The sequence below is a fragment of the Schistocerca cancellata genome, chromosome 5 (assembly GCF_023864275.1).
Source record: "Schistocerca cancellata isolate TAMUIC-IGC-003103 chromosome 5, iqSchCanc2.1, whole genome shotgun sequence".
NCBI classification, from domain to species: Eukaryota; Metazoa; Arthropoda; class Insecta; order Orthoptera; family Acrididae; genus Schistocerca; species Schistocerca cancellata.
This window is the reverse complement of record NC_064630.1, coordinates 723,687-743,417: the sequence shown is the minus strand read 5'-3', so window position 1 is coordinate 743,417 and position 19,731 is coordinate 723,687. Positions and strand designations below refer to the sequence as shown.

At 42.9% G+C, this 19,731-nt stretch overlaps 1 protein-coding gene across 1 annotated transcript in view; it reads left to right on the top strand.

The window, feature by feature from the left end:
* LOC126188106 (cytochrome P450 9e2-like) overlaps positions 1 to 19,731 on the top strand; it is a 144,780-nt gene that overhangs the window by 47,527 nt on the left and 77,522 nt on the right. The window lies entirely within an intron of this gene.

Genomic DNA, 19,731 nt, shown 5'->3' with positions numbered 1-19,731 from the left:
TATTTCGTGATAACACAAACCAAGCTGCCCTTCTTTGAACTTTTTCGACGTTCTCCAACGATCCTACCTGATGCAAATCCCTCTCCGCACAGGAATACTCCAGAAGAAGGCGGAAAAGTTTAGTGTAAGTAGTCTCTTTAGTGCACTGGTTACATTTTCGAACTGTTCTGCGAATAAATCGCAATCTTTGCTGTGCTTTCCCCACAACTTTATCTATGTGACCGTTCCAATTAAGTTGTTCGTATCTGAAATCCCTAAGTAGTCAGCTGTGTTTACAGCCTTTAGATTTCAGTGATTAATCGTGTAACTGAAATTTAGCGGATTGGTTTTAGTGCCCGTGTGGATAACTTCACACTTTTCATCATCTAGTGTCAAGTACCGCTTTTTACACCGTACACATGTTTTATCTAAATCATTTAGCAATTCGTTCTCATCATCTGATGACTTTTCATGACGGTAAATTACAGGATCTGCAAAAAGTATAAGACGACTGTTCAGATTGTCTCATACATCGTTTATGTGGATCTGGAACAACAGGGAGCCTACAAGACTTCCTTGGGGAACGTCAGATATTACTTCCGTTTTACTTGATAACTTCCTGTCAGTTATCACAAACTGTGACCTTTCTGACAGGAAATCACGAATCCAATCACAAAACTGAGACGATACTCCATAAACAGGCAATAGGAATGGTGTCAAAAATCTTCTGGACATCTAAAAATATGGAATCAATTTGACGTCCACTGTCGATAGCAATCACTACCTCACGACAATAAAGAGCTAGTTGTGTTTCAGGAGAACAATGGTTTCTGAATCCTTGTTGGCTGTTTGTCAATAAATCGTTTCTTCGAGGTGATTCCTAATTCATGATGGTATTTTTGATCCGTTGTTGCAACTACAAAAAATGAGTGTTTTTGTCACCAGATACGTTTCGCTTTATTGAGGTAAAGCATCATTAGTGGTCTGTAATTAAGTTAGTTACATTTTGATTTGCTTTTTAGATCGAAAAACAGTTCGTTAATAATGGGTTGATTTGTATTTACGGTGACTTTTCGGCTGATTTCTCGCTTACATCGGGAAATGCCGTCTGCTAGAACATCATGTTCGAGCACAGTATATGTTCCAAAATCCCTGCGCAAATCGACGTTGAGTGATACGGATCTGTAACTCAGCGGATTACTCCTATTTCCTTTCTTGGGTACTGGTGTGACTTGTGCAACTTCTCAGTCTTTGGGTACGGATCTTTCTACGAGCGAGCGGTTGTATCTGATTGCTCAGTCTGGAGCATAGTCTGAAAGGAACCTGACTGGTATAGAATCTGGATCGGAAGCCTTGTCTTTATACTCGTAGACAGGTTCTGGGCCGGGGAAAAATTATTGTAGTCACGTGCATATGTCAAATTTTTTGTAGTCAGATGATGATGGTTCAAATGGCTCTGAGCAGTATGGGACTTAACTTCTGAAGTCGTGAGTCCCCTAGAACTTAGAACTACTTAAACGTAACTAACCTAAGGAGATGACACACATCCATGCCCGAAGCAGGATTCGAACCTGCGAGCGTAGCGGTCGCGCGGTTCCAGACTGTAGCGCCTAGAACCGCTCGTCCACCACGGCCGGCCACATGATCATGAAATAGATTTCTGTATATATGATGTGTCATATATTACTGTATGTATATATATATTTTGTATGATGCGTCATAATACGGAAATCGATTTCATGATCATCTGTTTTAGTCCTGGATTTCATTACTTACGGTATTTTAGTTTGTTTTATGGTGGAGGAATCTCTTTGACTCTGTTTCAATATACTAGCCTACGACATACGCACGCGTCACGTGGCTATACAAAATTTGCTAAGCTACGTTGCATGCATTTGTTATGTAAGAACACAAACAAAATTTACTTCACCCACAATCTTCCTGTTTTATGTTAGTTGCCAGACTGCAATTTGCGGCGGGTATGTGTGGTTTTTCGTAATACGTTTTTGGTAACTGTGCAGCCTCTCGTTGTGACGGACGTTCAAAAAGACACGAGCCGGAGGCATAATTGCAGAAACCATTACGTGTATGTTAGAAGTACTGACCCTGGCTGTCGAGACGCTTGTCCCACTGTGACACAAGGCGGGTGAATGGCTGCCTCATAAAATTCCCGGGGCTGCGATGTCAGCAGGGTCGGCACGCACAGCTGGACGTCGTCGTCCGAGGCGAGCCGTTCGCCCCTGGAGGGCCTCTTCGAGGGGACCCTGGCCTCCACCGTCACTCGGCGGTCCTGGGCAGTGAGTGGACCCACCAGCTGGACGACGTCGCCGGTGATGCAGGCAGCGTGCTGCTGCACAGATCGCGCGCCGTCGGCTGACGACGGCCGCCCTCGCCCGAAGCGCTCGGGCCGCGCCTCGGCCCTTGCAAGGGTCGTGCGGCGCTCGCCCTACTCTTGTGACACTCGCCGCTGACTGTCCGTTCCTCCGACTCCTTCCGCTGTCAGAAAACGACCAACACCTGTTTGCTCTTCTTCCGACGCCTCCACCTCTCCGTTTGCAATGCATCTGGCACCGTCGGACGATTGATGCATGTTGCTGCTGGCTGTGTATAGTCACGTGACGTGCACGCGTGCCCTCTAGCGGCGGGCAGTGAACTTCCACACCTCGCTACGCGCGCCACGACATACCCTCCTCTCGTTTGCGCGTTCCAGACTCCGGCTCGTTTCTTTTTGAACGCCTCCTATATAATGTTTGTAACGTCACCCTTTAGTAATTTTTATTCTTACTGTCTGTTTTTTTCTATTCCAACAAGATCTGAAGCTGAATTGCAACGCAGATTGAAAGTGGTAGTCGGTAATAAAAGAAGTGATCCAGACGGTATTTATTTGTTATTTTATTTATTTGTTTTATTGCAAGTGTTTTTTCTGATTTATTTGAACAATGTTTTAGGCTGCTCAGAACGATCAGCACACTTATGAGAGTTCAAGAACGTAATTTGATAATGAAAGTTATAATACTTCGTGTCTTTCTTGCATGAAAATGGATCTTATTAACGTCTTGTTAACGTAACTGATATTTACCTTTTCTTATGATTTCTTTAGTTTAGCACGACTTCTTTAGTTTAGCGCTAGGCCTATGTTGCCGTACTGCCATTCCGTATCTATTAAAAACTGTAGTGCAGTATTAAATATGCCATGAAAAATGGAAACACGTCCCAAGGATTTACTTAATATACCTTTTTATTTGCTACTTTACATTTTTCGTTTAAAGATAACATGGTATATCTTAAACGTTTACGATGACAACTATCTTTCTTCCAGTGTCATTCCTAACCAGTCATCCCTAGCAATAGGGAGAGAATGGTTAAATTAATCATATCATCTTCACATGTCTCCTCCTAGTTTGATGAAAGACGAAACTGAGGCGGCAGGAGAGATACAGTATAAATGCTAAGGCAAGCTCTTAAATAGCAGTAATATACGTCTCGACGAAAACTGTGAATGTTACTGCAAATCACGAAACTAAAAGGATCATTTTTCATCGTGCCAGAAAAAAATTAGAAGAGATGCAAAAAATACTTGAAGAAATTTTATAACTGCTTAGGAGAAATTAAGATCACTGAAAATGAGGACACGGTGTAAGAAGATGTTAAGGATACAATTCCCATTTCTAAACTTCAAAAAATTTTTGCACATATTCGGATGCAAAAAATATACGTGCTTTGATGAAATACCAGCGGAACTTCGTGTGGGCACCAGTAAAAGGAGGAGGAGGGGGGGGGGGGGGCTGGTGACGTAACGCTAAAACGATTCAGGCTCGTGATTGAAAGATATGTCATTCGAACACTTACGAGGAAAAGAAGAGCCCATGGATGTGGTAATTACCACACAACCAGTCTAGTGCGACATGCATCAAAAGTACGAGAGTATCGAAGAATAAAAGGCAAAACTAAAAGTACCAACAGATTAGGGAGGACCATGTGGTTTTAGCCGTTGGTGGGGAGACTTGCGTGCCTCAGCGACACAGATAGACGTACCGTAGGTGCAACCACAACCGAGGGGTATCTGTTGACAGGCCAGACAAACGTGTGGTTCCTGAAGAGGGGCAGCAGCCTTTTCAGTGGTTGCAGGGGCCACAGTCTGGATGATTGACTGACCTGGCCTTGTAACACTAACTAAAACGGCCTTGCTGTGCTGGTACTGCGAACGGCTGAAATCAAGGGAAAACTACAGCTGTAATTTTTCCTGAGGACATGCAGTTTTACAGTATGGTTAAATTATGATGGCGCCCTCTTGGGTAAAATATTCCGGAAATAGTCCCCCATTCGGATCTCCGGGCGGGGACTACTCAAGAGGACGTTATCAGGAAAAAAATGGTTCAAATGGCTCTGAGCACTATGGGACTTAACACCTATGGTCATCAGTCCCCTAGAACTTAGAACTACTTAAACCTAACTAACCTAAGGACAGCACACAACACCCAGTCATCACGAGGCAGAGAAAATCCCTGACCCCGCCGGGAATCGAACCCGGGAACCCGGGCGTGGGAAGCGAGAGCGCTACCGCACGACCACGAGATGCGGGCCGTTATCAGGAGAAAGAAAACTGGCGTTCTACGGATCAGAGCGAAGAATGTCAGATCCCTTAATCGGGCAGGTAGGTTAGAATTTAAAAAGGGAAATGGATAGGTTAAAGTTAGATATAGTGGGAATTAGTGAACTTCAGTGGCAGGAGGAACAAGACTTTTGGTCAGGTGAATACAGGCTTGTAAACACAAAATCAAATAGGGTTAATGCAGGAGTAGGTTTAATAATGAATAAAAAAATAGGAGTGCGGGTAAGCTACTACAAACAGCATAGTGAACGCATTATTGTGGCCAAGATAGACACGAAACCCACGCCTACTGCAGTAGTACAAGTTTATATCACAACTAGCTCTGCAGATGATGAAGAAATTGATGAAATGTATGATGAGATAAAAGAAATTATTCAGGTAGTGAAGGGAGACGAAAATTTAATTGTCATGGATGACTGGAATTCGAGAGTAGGGAAAGGGAGAGAAGGAAACATAGTAGGTGAATATGGATTGGGGGTAAGAAATGAAAGAGGAAGCCGTCTGGTAGAATTTTGGACAGAGCATAAATTAATCATAGCTAACACTTGGTTCAAGAATCATGAAAGAAGGCTGTATACATGAAAGAACCCTGGAGATACTAAAAGGTATCAGATAGATTATATAATAGTAAGACAGAGATTTAGGAACCAGGTTTTAAATTGTAAGACATTTCCAGGGGCAGATGTGGACTCTGACCACAGTCTATTGCTTACGAACTGTAGATTAAAACTGAAGAAACTGCAAAAAGGTGGGTATTTAAGGAGATGGGACCTGGGTAAAATGAAAGAACCAGAGGTTGTACAGAGTTTCAGGGAGAGCATAAGGGAACAGTTGACAGGAATGGGGGAAAGAAATACAGTAGAAAAAGAATGGGTAGCTCTGAGTGATGAAATAGTGAAGGTAGCAGAGGATCAAGTAGGTAAAAAGACGAAGGCTGGTAGAAATCCTTGGGTAACAGAAGAAATATTGAATTTAATTGATGAAAGGAGAAAATACAAAAATGTAGTAAATGAAGCAGGTAAAAAGGAATACAAACGTCGCAAAAATTACACTCCTGGAAATGGAAAAAAGAACACATTGACACCGGTGTGTCAGACCCACCATACTTGCTCCGGACACTGCGAGAGGGCTGTACAAGCAATGATCACACGCACGGCACAGCGGACACACCAGGAACCGCGGTGTTGGCCGTCGAATGGCGCTAGCTGCGCAGCATTTGTGCACCGCCGCCGTCAGTGTCAGCCAGTTTGCCGTGGCATACGGAGCTCCATCGCAGTCTTTAACACTGGTAGCATGCCGCGACAGCGTGGACGTGAACCGTATGTGCAGTTGACGGACTTTGAGCGAGGGCGTATAGTGGGCATGCGGGAGACCGGGTGGACGTACCGCCGAATTGCTCAACACGTGGGGCGTGAGGTCTCCACAGTACATCGATGTTGTCGCCAGTGGTCGGCGGAAGGTGCACGTGCCCGTCGACCTGGGACCGGACCGCAGCGACGCACGGATGCACGCCAAGACCGTAGGATCCTACGCAGTGCCGTAGGGGACCGCACCGCCACTTCCCAGCACATTAGGGACACTGTTGCTCCTGGCGTATTGGCTAGGACCATTCGCAACAGTCTCCATGAAGCTGGGCTACGGTCCCGCACACCGTTAGGCCGTCTTCCGCTCACGCCCCAACATCGTGCAGCCCGCCTCCAGTGGTGTCGCGACAGGCGTGAATGGAGGGACGAATGGAGACGTGTCGTCTTCAGCGATGAGAGTCGCTTCTGCCTCGGTGCCAATGATGGTCGTATGCGTGTTTGGCGCCGTGCAGGTGAGCGCCACAATCAGGACTGCATACGACCGAGGCACACAGAGCCAACACCCGGCATCATGGTGTGGGGAGCGATCTCCTACACTGGCCGTACACCACTGGTGATCGTCGAGGGGACACTGAATAGTGCACGGTACATCCAAACCGTCATCGAACCCATCGTTCTACCATTTCTAGACCGGCAAGGGAACTTGCTGTTCCAACAGGACAATGCACGTCCGCATGTATCCCGTGCCACCCAACGTGCTCTAGAAGGTGTAAGTCAACTACCCTGGCCAGCAAGATCTCCGGATCTGTCCCCCATTGAGCATGTTTGGGACTGGATGAAGCGTCGTCTCACGCGGTCTGCACGTCCAGCACGAACGCTGGTCTAACTGAGGCGTCAGGTGGAAATGGCATGGCAAGCCGTTCCACAGGACTACATCCAGCATCTCTACGATCCTCTCCATGGGAGAATAGCAGCCTGCATTGCTGCGAAAGGTGGATATACACTGTACTAGTGCCGACATTGTGCATGCTCTGTTGCCTGTGTCTATATGCCTGTGGTTCTGTCATTGTGATCATGTTATGTATCTGACCCCAGGAATGTGTCAATAAAGTTTCCCCTTCCTGGGACAATGAATTCACGGTGTTCTTATTTCAATTTCCAGGAGTGTAGATCGATAGGAAGTGCAGAACTGCTAAGCAGGGATGCCTAGAGGACAAATGTAAGGATGTAGAGGCTTATCTCACTAGGGGTAAGATAGATACTACCTAGAGAAAATTAAAGAGACCATTGGAGAAAAGAGAAACACTTGTTTGAATATCAAGAGCTCAGATGGAAACCCAATTCTAAGCAAAGAAGGGAAAGCAGAAAGGTGGAAGGAGTATATAGAGGGTCTATACAAGGGCGATCTACTTGAGGACAATGTTATGAAAATGGAAGACGATGTAGATGAAGATGAACTGGGAGATACGATACTGCGTGAAGAGTTTGACAGAGCACTGAAAGACCTGGGTCGAAACAAAGCCCCCGGAGTAGACAACATTCCATTGGAACTACTGACGGCGTTGGAAGAGCCACTCATGACAAAAATCTACCATCTGGTGAGCAAGATGTATGAGACAGGCGCAATACCCTTAGACTTCAAGAAGAATATTATAATTCCAATCCCAAAAAAAGCAGGTGTTGACAGATGTGAAAATTACCGAACTATCAGTTTAATAAGTCACGGCTGCAAAATACTAACGCGAATTCTTTACAGACGAATGGAAAAACTGGTAGAAGCCGACCTCAGGGAAGATCAGTTTGGATTCCGTAAAAATTTCGGAACACGTGAGGCAATACTGACCTTACGCCTTATCTTAGAAGGAAGATTAAGGAAAGGCAAACCTACGTTTCTAGCATTTGTAGACTTGGAGACAGCTTTTGACAAATACTGAAGGTGGCAGGGGTAAAATACAGGGAGCGAAAGGCTATTTACAATTTGTACAGAAACCAGATGGCAGTTATAAGAGTCAAGGGACATGAAAGGGAAGCAGTGGTTGGGAAGGGAGTGAGACAGGGTTGTAGCCTCTGCCCGATGTTATTCAATCTGTATATCGAGCAAGCAGTAAAGGAAACAAAAGAAAAATTCGGAGTAGGTATTAAAATCCATGGAGAAGAAATAAAAACATTGAGGTTCGCCGATGACACTGTAATTCTGTCAGAGACAGCAAAGGACTTGGAAGAGCAGTTGAACGGAATGGACAGTGTCCTGAAAGGAGGATATAAGATGAACATCAACAAAAGCAAAACGAGGATAATGGAATGTAGTCGAATTAAGTCGGGAGATGCTGAGGGAATTAGATTAGGAAATGAGACACTTAAAGTAGTAAAGGAGTTTTGCTGTTTGGGGAGTAAAATAATTGATGGTGGTCGAAGTAGAGAGGATATAAAATGTAGACTGGCATTGGCAAGGAAAGCGTTTCTGAGGAAGAGGAATTTGTTAATATCGAGTATAGATTTAAGTGTCACGAAGTCATATCTGAAAGTATTTGTATGGAGTGTAGCCATGGATGGAAGTGAAACATGGACGATAAATAGTTTGGAGAAGAAGAGAAAAGAAGCTTTCGAAATGTGGTGCTACAGAAGAATGCTGAAGATTATATGGGTAGATCATGTAACTAATGAGGAGGTATTGAATAGAATAGGGGAGAAGAGGAGTTTGTGGCACAACTTGACAAGAAGAGGGGACCGGTTGGTAGGACACGTTCTGAGGCATCAAGGGATCACAAATTTACCATTTGAGGGCAGTGTGGACGGTAAAAATCGTAGAGGGAGACCAAGAGATAAATGCACTAAGTAGATTCAGAAGAATGTAGGTTGAAGTAAGAACTGGGAGATGAAGAAGCTTGCACAGGATAGAGTAGCATGGAGAGCTGCATCAAACCAGTCTCAGGACTGAAGACCACAACAACAACAACATGTGGTTTTAGAAGAACCGGGGCCACTCGAGAAGCAATGCTAGTACTGCTGTTAATATAGAATTCAGATCTGGGAAAGATTAGGAAACATACATCGCATTCACAGATTTAGAGAAGGCTTTTAATAATGTGGAATGGGGTAATTTTTTCCATTCTAAGGTTGTGTAGTATCAGTTGCAGGGAGTAAAATGTAAGGCAAACCATGCGAAGTAGACTGGAGTAGGCAGTACCATCGGAGAGATACAAGAGGGCAAAATCAGCAGTCGTGGAAGGCGAGGTTGTACGTTGTCACCCATGAGGTTAACTTGAATATTGAAGACGCAGTGAGCGAAGTAAAGATCTCAAAATAGGAGCTACCTGCAGTAGCATTATCTGATAAGTGCATTATCTGAAAACTACCTTGAGCAGTTAAACAGAGAACCGATTCGTGGCGATAACATATTAGACCTTCTGTTGACAAACAGACCCGAACTATTTGAAACAGTTAACACAGAACAGGGAAGCAGCGATCATAAAGCGGTTACTACATCGATGATTTCAGCCATAAGTAGATATATTAAAAAGGGAAGGAAGATTTTTCTGTTTAGCAAAAGTGACAAAAAGCTGATTTCAGAGTACTTGACGGCTCAACACAAAAGTTTTGTCTCAAGTACAGATAGTGCTGAGGATCAGTGGACAAAGTTCAAAACCATGGTACGGTATGCATTAGATGAATATGTGCCAAGCAAGATCGTAAGAGATGGAAAAGAGCCACCGTGGTACAACAACCGAGTTAGAAAACTGCTGCGGAAGCAAAGGGAACTTCACAGCAAACATAAACATAGCCAAAGCCTTGCAGATAAACAAAAATTACGTGAAGCGAAGTGTAGTGTGAGGAGGGCCATGCGAGAGGCGTTCAATGAATTCTAAAGTAAAGTTCTATGTACTGACTTGGCAGAAAATCCTAAGAAATTTTGGTCTTATGTCAAAGCGGTAGGTGGATCAAAACAAAATATCCAGACACTCTGTGACCAAAATAGTACTGAAACAGAGGATGACAGACTAAAGGCCGAAATACTAAATGTCTTTTTCCAAAGCTGTTTCACAGAGGAAGGCTGCACTGTAGTTCCCTCTCTAGATTGTCGCACAGATGACAAATTCGTAGATATGTAAAGAGACGACAGAGGGATAGAGAAACAATTAAAAATGCTCAAAATAGGAAAGGCCGCTGGACCTGATGGCATACCAGTTCGATTTTACACAGAGTACGCGAAGGAACTTGCCCCCCTTCTTGCAGCGGTGTAACGTAAGTCTCTAGAAGAGCGTATCATTCCAAAGGACTGGAAAAAAGCACAGGTCATCCCCGTTTTCAAGAAGGGACGTCGAACAGATGTGCAGAACTATAGACCTATATCTCTAACGTCGATCAGTTGTAGAATTTTGGGACACGTATTATGTTCGAGTATAATGACTTTTCTGGAGTCTAGAAATCTACTCTGTAGGAATCAGCATGGGTTTCGAAAAGGACGATCGTGTGAAACCCAGCTCGCGCTATTCATCCACCAGTCTCAGAGGGCCATAGGGCCATAGACACGGGTTCCCAGGTAGATGCCGGGTTTTTTGACTTCCGCAAGACGTTTGATACAGTTCCCCACAGTCGTTTAATGAAACAAAGTAAGAGCATATGGACTATCAGACCAATTGTGTGATTGGATTGAAGAGTTTCTAGATAACAGACCGCAGCATGTCATTCTCAATGGAGAGAAGTCTTCCGAAGTAAGAGTGATTTCCGGTGTGCCGCAGGGGAGTGTCGTAGGACCGTTACTATTCACAATATACATAAATGACCTTGTGGATGACATCAGAAGTTCACTGAGGCTTTTTGCGGATGATGCTGTAGTATATCGAGAGGTTGTAACAATGGAAAATTGTACTGAAATGCAGGAGGATCTGCAAAGAATTGACGCATGGTGCAGGGAATGGCAATTGAATCTCAATGTAGATAAGTATAATGTGCTGCGAACACATAGAAAGAAAGAGCCTTTATTATTTAGCTACAATATAGCAGGTCAGCAACTGGAAGCAGTTAATTTCATAAATTATCTGAGAGTAGGCATTAGGAGTGATTTGAAATCTAATAAAGTTGATCGTCGTTAAAGCAGATGCCAGACTGAGATTCATTGGAAGAATCCTCAGGAAATGTAATCCGAAAACAAAGGAAGTAGGTTACAGTACACTTGTTCGTCCACTGCTTGAATATTGCTCAGCAGTGTGGGATCCGTACCAGATAGTGTTGATAGAAGAGATACAGACGATCCAACGGAGAGCAGCGCGCTTCGTTACAGCATCATTTAGTAATCGCGAAAGCGTTGCGGAGATGATAGATAAACTCCAGTGGAAGACTTTGCAGGAGAGACGCTCAGTAGCTCGGTACGGGCTTTTGTTGAAGTTTCGAGAACATACCTTCACCGAGGAGTCAAGCAGTATATTGCTTCCTCCTACGTATGTCTCGCGGAGAGACCATGAGGATAAAATCAGAGAGATCAGAGCCCACACAGAGGCATACCGACAATCTTTCTTTCCACGAACAATAGGAGCCTGGAATAGAAGAGAGAACCGATAGAGGTACTCAAGGTACCCTCCGCCACACAGCGTCAGGTGGCTTGCGGAATATGGATGTAGATGCAGATGTAGACTGAAAATTGGCACGATATTGTTTACCGATGACCTAGCATTAGTCGCCGAAAGGGGTAAACAATGAATTCAGATCAGGCTTGGCTAGAGGACAAATGTAAGGATGTAGAGGCTTACCTCACTAGGGGTAAGATAGATACTGCCTACAGGAAAATTAAAGGGACCATTGGAGAAAAGAGAAACACTTGTATGAATATCAAGGGCTCAGATGGAAACCCAGATCTAAGCAAAGAAGGGAAAGCAGAAAGGTGGAAGGAGTATATAGAGGGACTATACAAGGACGATGCTCTTGAGGACAATATTATGGAAATAGAAGACGATGTAGATGAAGATGAAATGGGAGATATGATACTGCGTGAAGAATTTGATAAAGCACTGAAAGACCTAAGTCGAAACAAGGCCCCGGAGTAGGCAACATCCCATTAGAACCACTGACGGCGTTGGAAGAGCCAGTCCTGACAAAACTCTATCATCTGGTGAGAAAAATGTATGAGACAGGCGAAATACCCTCAGACTTCAAGAAGAATATAATAATTCCAATCCCAAAGAAAGCAGGCGTTGACAGATGTGAAAATTACCGAACTATCAGTTTAATAAGTCACGGCTGCAAAATACTAACGCGAATTCTTTACAGACGAATGGAAAAACTGGTAGAAGCCGACCTCGGGGAAGATCAGTTTGGATTCCGTAGAAATATGGGAACACGTGAGGCAATACTGACCCTATGACTTATCTTAGAAGCTAGATTAAGAAAAGGCAAACCTACGTTTCTAGCATTTGTAGACTTGGTGAAAGCTTTTGACAATGTTGACTGGAATAATCTCTTTCAAATTCTGAAGGTGGCAGGGGTAAAATACAGAGAGCGAAAGGCGTTTTACAATTTATACAGGAACCAGATGGCAGTTATAAGAGTCGAGGGACATGGAAGGGAAGCAGTGGTTGGGAAGGGCGTGAGATAGGGTTGTAGCCTCTGCCCGATGTTATTCAATCTGTATATTGAGCAAGCAGTAAAGGAAACAAAAGAACAATTCGGAGTAGGTATTAAAATCCATGGAGAAGAAATAAAAACTTTGAGGTTCGCCGACGACATTGTAATTCTGTCAGAGACAGCAAAGGTGTTGGAAGAGCAGTTGAACGGAATGGACGGTGTCTTGAAGGGAGGATATAAGATGAACATCAACAAAAGCAAAACGAGGATAATGGAATGTAGTGGAATTAATTCGGGAGATGCTGAGGGAATTAGATTAGGAAATGAGACACTTAAAGTAGTAAAGGAGTTTTGCTATTTGGGGAGCAAAATAACTGATGATGGTCGAAGTAGAGAGGATGTAAAATGTAGACTGTCAATAGCAAGGAAAGCGTTTCTAAAGAAGAAAAATTTGTTAACATCGAGTATAGATTTAAATGTCAGGAAGTCGTTTCTGAAAGTATACGTATGGAGTGTAGCCATGGATGGAAGTGAAACATGGACGATAAATAGTTTGGAGAAGAAGAGAACAGAAGCCTTTGAAATGTGGTGCTACAGAAGAATGCTGAAGATTAGATGGGTAGATCACGTAACTAATGAGGAAGTATTGAATATGATTGGGGAGAAGAGGAGTTCGTGGCACAACTTGACGAGAAGAAGGGATCGGTTGGTAGGACATGTTCTGAGTAGAGATGGGGGATCCGCTCTTGAACTAATTCATAGAGTTCAATCTTTCAAAGGAGTGAACAATCAGTGATTCAGAAAAAAAGAACGGTAGCTCCAAACGTTTCCCACAGCAGAGAGAGAGAGAGAGAGAGAGAGAGAGAGAGAGAGAGAGACGGAGCATATCAGCAGCGCCTCTGCTGGTCACAGCACAGTGCACGCCACACAACACAGCCAGCGCCGGCCTCTGCCCTGCTTCTAGTGTCTGGCGCAGCGTAACTTCGCATCGCACTCTGTCGGCGATCGTTTCAGTCGCACGTCCTGCCCTCTGGGCAGTTGATGCGAGCAACAGGACAGAGAGCCACCTAGCGGATAACATAGGAACTACTTGCAAAAACCCGCTCGCAAGGGAACGAACTATTTGTCTCGGAGCGGGTGAGTTCACCGCTACCCCCTCCCTCGGAACTCGCCCGCTCAACGCTCGCCCCACCGTCTCGACTCTAGCCAGAGCGTCGAGCAAAGCAACTCAGGTGTCACTGTGGTCTCTGCGGTCTCAGCTCATGCAGTAATACAGCTCGCGGCTCGACCTGCTCGACTCAGCGCCTCTGCATCGGAGTTCGTCCCCACTGTATATTGTTCTTCGTAGTAATGCCGCTATGTATATTACATTATTATGTTATGTATATATCAATTGTTTTTATTTTATTTTTATTTGTTTAAACTGATTAGTTTAGGTTCCTGATGACTCCTCTTACTATAGGATTTTTATTATAGACACTCGAATTTACGCTTTAATTACGAGCGAACCGATAAACGTATCGCAAAATGTGATACACCAATATTTTCCTTGTTTTATTCTGTGTAAGGCTATATGCAGCACTTTCGTTTTACAGTCAAATTTATATTTTTTTTCTTATTCTGGTACGGATTTTGCGATTTTAGGCGTCTTCGAAAGGAAACGTTCACTTTAAAAATATATGGCTTGCAATGTATTTGTATGAGGTTAATGAAATTTTAATACGTTATAGCCAAATATATTGTTAATGTAAATCTCAAGTTACAACATTTTCCGATCACCCAAAAAACCACGATAGTGCAAAATAAATCAATAATCAAAAACTTTGTCATATCGTGGAAATTTCAATAAACAATACAAAATTCTTACTCATTATCTGTGTTACTTCAAAATAGGATCAAATAAGATCAAAATACAGGTATAGTACTGGAATAAACCAAGTTTAAAGGGCAATGTGCCTTCCATTTATTTTATATTGTAAATGAGTGGTGAGTCATGAAAAAGAGCTAATTCATTTCAGGGAGTGAACAGTTCTGATCCAATCTCTGAAAAGAACAGTTTTGCCCATCTCTAGTTCTGAGGTATCAAGGGATCACAAATTTAGTATTGGAGGGCAGCGTGGAGGGTAAAAATCGTAGAGGGAGACCAAGAGATGAATACACTAAACAGATTCAGAAGGATGTAGGCTGCAGTACGTATTGGGAGATGAAGAAGCTTGCACAAGATAGAGTAGCATGGAGAGCTGCATCAAACCAGTCTCAGGACTGAAGACCACAGCAACAACAACAACAACAACAATGAAATTGGACTTGTCTAAGCCAACATCTATTTTATGCATACAAACGCAAATAATTCTAAGGTAATGATGTGAACAAAAGGTGAAAATTCGGGATCACTAAATGCTAAACATACACAAGACACACTGGACGAAGTGGACGAATTTTGCTGCCTTGTTACTGGAACAGATAAAGATGCAAGAAATATGTAACTGCCGTTGTAGAAATTAAAACACATTTCTACAAAAGAAACCAGCTGGTAAAATGCAAAGATATAAAACCTGAGACCAAGAAAAGATTAGCCAAGAACTGTGTTCGAACATGCAACGTTTGTTTGCGTAACGGTCAGTGTGTAATATCAGCTGGATTCATCAACTAATGGAAAATGAAGTCTTGCAATGGGTGATCGATAAAGAAGACCAATGAAGAACATAATGAACTGAAGAGACAGAATGCTTGGACATATTTACCTGGATAGTTGTTGGAAGCTATATTTTAAGGAATGGTGGAAAGAAGGAATCGCAGGGCACGCATATTATTATTATTAGTTGTGTGCCAACTACACATCACTTCAGAAATACAAATAACGTATGCATATAATTTACAAGTATATGAACGTATCATTTACATAATTTTATCACATCGACTAAAGTGTCGAATAAGTCCGAGGGGTTTCCAAGACACGAATTTTCAAAGCACTCTGCTCTGTGTGCCTGACAGTCTGCCTTGGGAATCTATAATGCAGTCATACAGTTCCCCCATCTGTGCACCAGGTCACTGTTTCCCCCACGATTAGTCTGGGGATCCTGCTGAGTGTCCTCTGGTGCTCACATGTTTGTTGCTGCCTTGGAGAAAGGTGTAGAGATCTGTAGGGTATTACTGCACCATTCTTTCCCCAAAGTTTCGCAGTGACTGAAGTTACGGTTAACCAGGTTGCTAGCTGTTCTGAGGTTGGGATGTCGTGAGCAAAGACTGTTGACTCAGATAACAGGTATGTCCTCATGAGCCGGCAGCTGCTGGTGGATGCAAATTATCTTTCTTCTCAGGTTACATGGTGGCATATGTGGGGGTCCATAAGGCAGATTATGATGTGAGATGCAGCATTTATGCTAAAATGGAGAGAAAAGCTGACGCATAACGGGAGTTTGACAGCTGCATCAAACTAACCTTAAGGTTGATGACGAAAAGAACAAAGTATATGGACTTGTAGAAAAGTATATAAAGTCAATATTCCGGGAGGCGACAAGTGGACATTAGAAGCAAAAAAGTTAAAATAGATAGTTGCAAAATAGAGCAAATAAATAAGAACGCAGCCAGTTATTGTCATGTGCTGTAGGGATATTGCAAATTGACTTGTGGGCGGATGCTGGCGGTAGGCGGCCTGGAGAAACACAACAGACCTTTGCAAATTCCACCGACAAGATGGCGCCAGACATCTCACGGTGAAACAGGCAACGGTCCATCCTGCCTTGCACGCGGAAAAGGCTAGACTCCGCCATGAAACGAAATCGACGAATCACAGCCCTACATTTAAATTTTATACGTCCTGTTTACTACAAAGAAAAATTGAAATATTTAAGACATTTAGGCAAAGAGGGTCTGTTTCCACCAAGTCATCTGGTGAGATCAATTACTTTTTCTAAGCCGCAGTTACTAGTATAAAATTATATTAAAAGTTAAACAAGTGTGGAGGGAGGGAGATACGGTCTCTGATTGGCCGGGAGAAGCAGTCGCTGTGCTAGCCAGTCTTGATACGATACCGCTCGAAAACACTTCTTCCTAACTCCTAGTGAGTGGTGAGCGCTCAAGACTTCTGCGTTCACACTCGTGAATTGGCTGATAGGTTTCAGTATGGCGATGCACAACATTCTTGAGATGTTGTATATCAGTTATCAGCTCGTCGTTTAGCCGTTTCACTGTAAGTTGTAGGTTTAGTATTTAACCTGTGCTTGCTAAAAGTAAATCAACACTGTGTTGTAAACAGGGTGTGACTAGTGTAACAAAACCCAGTCTCACCTTGAACCAACTCTGATCATCGCGGGTTGGGACCCAGTGACGAACCTGTATGTGTCATGTGTTGGGACAAAATGAAACAGGAACACGTTGCAAGGAACACTACAACAACAACAAAAATGTCCACAAATTGGGGAACACCTGCAAAAATAAGGGCTACAAATACCATTCCTCCCAAACAAGTTCGTTACAGAAAATATCAAAGATGGATTCTGTCAGTTAAAGTGTAGTTCATGCCAGTCTGTCTACATAGGACAAACATATGGGAATTTTAATACTAAGAACTCCGAATAGCCGGCCGGAGTGGCCGTGTGGTTCTAGGCGCTACAGTCTGGAGCCGAGCGACCGCTGCGGTCGCAGGTTCGAATCCTGCCTCGGGCATGGATGTGTGTGATGTCCTTAGGTTAGTTAGGTTTAATTAGTTCTAAGTTCTAGGGGACTGATGACCTCAGAAGTTAAGTCGCATAGTTCTCAAAGCCATTTAAACCAATTCCGCATACCTCAGAGCCTCAAAACGTGACGGTACACATTCCACTGTTGCAGACTGCTTCATATAGGAAATCCACGACTGACCTCAACATCCTCGAAGAAAGCAATAGACTCTAAGGAAAACTTGCAATAGACGAAATATAGCACATGACAACCTGTTAGTTCACGTAAATAATGTTTTACAAACAGACGTGACACTGTGCAATAAAACAGTTTGTAACACTTAATGAATTAAACACACTTCCTCGAATGAAATAAGAGTATATCAACCATTCTCGATTGATGAAAAACATCTGACGCTTCTCAGTCTCTCTCCACCCCTAGCTCTCTCTCTCTCTCTCTCTCTCTCTCTCTCTGTCTCTGTCTCTCTCTCTCTCTCTCTCTCTGATTTCACACACATGCACAGACGTCAGATAATTTTTCCTTCAGCAGCCATCACAACAACTTGCGTCAAACAGTCGAAACTAGCACCAATTGAACAGAAACAAAACCAACAAATGAGCGGCGACAGTAATAAGCGTCTCTCGATGCGTGTAGCGACGTAAGTGTTTTCTCCGATCTCGTTTTTTATGTAACAGATGAGGAAAAGAGTATATACCCACAATAGAAAGACAACTGAACTAAAACGTTAGTAAAAGACACACGCAACTATTACTCTTGAAAAGGTATTTTCAAGATAAACAACTTCTTAAGCAAACTCTTCCGACTACATTGCAGATGACGCTATATGAAACGATAAAAAGGCATAAAAACTAGCCGAAATCTACAAATTAAATTCCACACTTAACGCAATTTTCAGGTGAGCAATCGAAACAAAATAAATAAAATACAAATGCTACAGTTTTTAGGTTCTAAATAGAAAAACCACCACTAAAAACGGTTTAATTTTCTACAGAAATAGATCGAGATGTACGGAAGGTGATATATGACTGTCGAATAATCTTGGAGTAAACACAAAAAGCGTGTTTTCCAGAACCTGAATTTTAAAAACGCATATTTAACTCGCAAACACGGAGAAAATCGTTGACAGGAGAGTCCAAACGAAGCAAAACTATTATAAGCTATTTACGTCAAATCACGGCCTTATCGCTGAGCAATGGCTTTGTTCCTGAAATTGTTACCATGTTGTTGTTGTGGTCTTCAGTCCAGAGACTGGTTTGATGCAGCTCTCCATGCTACTCTATCCTCTGCAAGCTTCATCTCCCAGTACCTACTGCAGCCTACATCCTTCTGAATCTGTTTAGTGTATTCATCTCTTGACCTCCCTCCAAGATTTTTACCCTCCATGCTGCCCTCCAATACTAAACTGGTGATCCCTTGATGCCGCACAACACGTCCTACCAAGCGATCCCTTCTTCTAGTCAAGTCGTGCCACAAATTTCTCCTCTCCCCAATTATTTTCAATACCTCCTCATTAGCTATGTGGTGTGCCTATCTAATCTTCAGCATTTTTCTGTAGCACCACATTTCGAAAGCTTCTGTTTTCTTCTTGTCTAAACTATTTATCCTTGTTTCACTTCCATACATGGATACACTCCATACAAATACTTTGAGAAACGACTTCCTGACATTTAAATCTATACTCGATGTTAACAAATTTCTCTTCTTCAGAAACGTTTTGCTTGCCATTGCCAGTCTACATTTTATATCCTATCTACTTCGACCATCATTAGTTATTTTTCTCCCCAAGTAGCAAAACTCCTTTACTACTTTAAGTGTCTCATTACCTAATCTAATTCCCTCAGCATCACCTGATTTAATTCGACTACATTCCGCTATCCTCGTTTTGCTTTTGTTGATGTTCATCTTATATCCTCCCTTCAAGACACTGTCCATTCCGTTCAACTGCTCTTCCTAGTCCTTTGCTGTCTCTGACAGAATTACAATGTCATTGGTGAACCTCAAAGTTTTTATTTCTTTTCCATGGATTTTAATTCCTACCCCGAATTCTTCTTTTGTTAACTTCACTGCTTGCTCAATATACAGATTGAATAACATCGGGAAGAGGCTGCAACCCTGTCTTACTCCCTGCCCAATGATTGCTTCCCTGTCATCCCCTCGACTCTTATAACTGCCATCTGGTTTCTGTACAAATTGTAAATAGCCTTTCGCTCCCTGTATTTGTCACTTGCCATCTTCAGAATTTGAAAGAGAGTACTCCAGTCATCATCGTGAAAAACTTTCTCTAAGTCTATTACTATACTACATCATAAATTTTGTTCAGTGTAATTAGAGTTAACAAGGCATGTATCGTATCTTCTTTTAATTACACTCCATGATATATCCTAATCAGATATCACAACTAACTCTAAGTAGTTGTAGTACTGCCTATTTTGTACAGAATCCACATGCACTACGCAATCACAAAATGTTTTTCTATCTTAAGGAAAGAGCATCATGGCCTTAATCAGATGCTAAAGGCTAAGAGCAACGTAGAATATACATTCTTTTGTTCCAGTTACAATTCTGCCCATTTTGTAGGGAACAAATGCACTGCATAAT